General features: G+C 53.6%; 1 pseudogene; it reads left to right on the top strand.

Annotated features, from left to right (window-relative positions):
* Window positions 1–54: 54 nt before the first annotated feature.
* Window positions 55–2,822, top strand: LOC107085646 (annotated as a pseudogene).
* Window positions 2,823–3,050: the final 228 nt, after the last annotated feature.

Genomic DNA, 3,050 nt, shown 5'->3' with positions numbered 1-3,050 from the left:
AAAAACAAAAAACAAACAAAAAAAACGCATCTATATTTGTATTTCTATGGTTCTGCCGCCGCACCCTGATTCATGATTGGGGAACTAGCGCCCTTGGTAATATGATTGACAAGCTACTGAACCAATCTACTTCTTTCAAACAAAGGAGGCGGAACTTATATGACGCCAGCGTAGTTTATCCAACATGGCGATGACGTTGTCCGCCTGATAACCGCTGCTAAGTCCACCACTTTAGTGAAAATATCAGTGAAGAAAGTATAATTGGGCACATCTCAGTGTTGGCGCTGCTTCTGTTTGCATCCTACAATGAAAGGGAAGGAGCGCTCACCGGTGAAAAAACGCCCCCGCGGGCCTGACAATGGCAGAGACCGAGGAGGAAGCTACCCGAGCAGCAAGAAGACCACAGCTCTCTCTACCAGCAACGGCTCCGCTTCCTCCAGGAGAGCTTTACCCAGCGACAAACGAGACGTGAGGGACTCAGACGGACATGGATCATCCAGTCGGACCGGCAGCAGCTACGACTACGGAGCTTCCTCCGCCCACAAGTCGCACGGTAGCGCCGACATACCCGCAGAAACGTCCAGGTCCTCCTCGCGGAGCAACTCGCGGCCTCCGTCGGTCCCAGGAAGTGAGTACAAGACTCTGAAAATCAGCGAGCTGGGATCCGAGCTCAACGACGAGGAAATAGAGGACGGCTTGTTTCACGAGTTTAAGAAGTTCGGGGACGTGAGTGTGAAAATATGCCGTGAAAACCACGAAAGGGTGGCGTTTGTCAACTTTAGGAGAGCCGAAGACGCCCGGGCGGCTAAACACGCCCGGGGGAAACTGGTGCTGTACGACCGGCCTCTGAAGATAGAGACCGTGTACTTGAATAAGCGGAAGAGCCGGTCGCCTGTTAGTAAAGAGAGTTTTCCCTCTGGACACAGACCCCTCCACTCCCACAGAGCCCAGTCTCCCCCGGGCCCGGGCTACAGAGACTATCGGTTACAGCAGCTCGCCCTGGGTCGCCTCACTGCTCCTCCTCCCCCTCCACTACCTCCTCACCTCAGGGACCTGGAAAGGGACCGAGATTTCCCCCTGTATGAAGGCAGGAGCAGGGGCCCCTTCATTCCTGAATGTCCTGTTTTCCGTGATGAGGAACTAATCAGCCCTGAGGATGAGCAGAGGGCCAACAGGACGTTGTTTCTGGGCAACCTGGAAGCCTCTGTGACTGAAAGCACCATCAGAAGAGCATTTGAGAGATTTGGACTGATCACCGAGGTGGACATAAAGCGTGCTGCCAGGGGCCAGAGCAGCACCTACGGATTCATTAAATTTGAGAACCTGGACATGGCTCATCGGGCTAAAGTAGCCATGGCGGGGAAGATGGTGGGTCATAGCATAATCAAGATTGGATATGGCAAACCTACACCCACAACTAGACTATGGGTGGGGGGTCTAGGTCCTTGGGTTCCGATTGATGCGCTCGCCAAAGAGTTTGACCGCTTTGGTAAAATCAGGACTATAGACTACATGAAAGGGGATTCATGGGCATACATCCAGTATGAAAGCCTAGATGCCGCCCACGCTGCATGGACCCACATGAGAGGCTTCCCAATCGGCGGCTCTGACAGGAGACTCAGAGTGGACTTTGCAGAGACAGAAACTCGCTACCCCCAGCAGCAGATGATGCATCTCCCTTTACCTCTGCCTCACTTTGACTATGCCCCTGAACCTTTTTCTCACCGCCTGCCCAGAGACCGCTCCCCCCCAATTCCTGGTCGCTTCAGGGAGCGGGATCCCTATTCATCTGCCGAGTGGGTTGGTCTGAATGCCCATGACAGGATGAGAGGACCGGCCTTCAGCTCCTTAGACCTGGAGAGGCGCTCCAGGGACGGCTGGACGGTGGAGCGGGAGTTTCAGGGCAGAGAGCTCGGTCTCAAAAGAAGACATTTAGATGACAGCTGGAGGGCTGAGCGTTCACCTGACAATGGCGACCTGGGACTGCGCCGGCGCGCCACCTCACTAGAGCGCAGCCCAGGGGGGAGCAGCCGAGATGGGGGACGTTTCAGCGACTCAGAACGTATGCCACGCTCTGGAAAAGCCACCCCAGCCAAAGAGCGGCAGAGCAACCACAACGCTGGCGTTGGGGAGAAAAGGAAAAGAACTCGTAGCCCGTCTCAGCCGGGTTCCATCACAGAGAGAGAAGGCAAACGTAAAGCTGGAGACACATCTAAGAGCCCAGGAAAGAAAGAGCAGCACTCAGACAATCCAGCCTCAAACCTTTCCCCCTCCAAGCGTGAGCAGGATCCTGACTCAGACGAGCTGAAGCTGAGTCAGGCCTGGGAGGGGGTCCTCCTGCTCAAAAACAGCAGCTTCCCGGCCTCCCTGCACCTGCTGGATGGAGACATGAGGATGACCACCAGCCTGCTGGTGGAGGGCTCCAGCGGCGGGAAGGTATCCCAGCTCAAGATAAGCCAGCGCCTGCGTCTGGACCAGCCCAAGCTGGATGAGGTCGCCCGTCGCATCAAAGCCGCCGGGTCCAGCGGGTACGCCGTCCTCCTGGCCGTGCAGGGGAAATCTGAGGACGTCAGCAGCTCCACGGAGAGACCGCTGAAGAACCTGGTGTCCTACCTTAAACAGAAGGAGGCGGCGGGGATCATCGGCCTCCCCGTTGGGGGCAGCAGCGACAAGGAGCTCAGTGGAGTTCTGCATGCGTTCCCTCCATGTGAGTTCTCCCAGCAGTTTGTGGATGCCTCTGCTAAAGCCTTTGCCAAATCTGAGGAAGACTACCTGGTGATCATCATCATTAAAGGAGCCTCTTAAAAAAAAAAAAAAAAAAAGCAAATTATATGTCTCTGTTTTTTGTTTTTAATGATCATCTGTTGTGAGGAAATTCTAACATAATGTGGGCAGAGTCAGTGAAAAGTTTATTAAGAGGGATAAAACTGAGATAAAGTCTATTATATTATTGTAAACTGATGGACTTCATTCCTACAGATAACATTCTGCCGCTTAATGTTTTACTTGTTAGACGTTAAGGGTACTCAGAGCAAAATACTTTATGAATA

The sequence above is a fragment of the Cyprinodon variegatus genome, unplaced genomic scaffold (genome assembly GCF_000732505.1).
Source record: "Cyprinodon variegatus isolate N-32 unplaced genomic scaffold, C_variegatus-1.0 Scaffold129, whole genome shotgun sequence".
Taxonomy (NCBI): domain Eukaryota; kingdom Metazoa; phylum Chordata; class Actinopteri; order Cyprinodontiformes; family Cyprinodontidae; genus Cyprinodon; species Cyprinodon variegatus.
The sequence above is the reverse complement of the archived record's forward strand: the minus strand, read 5'-3'. Positions and strand labels throughout refer to the sequence as shown.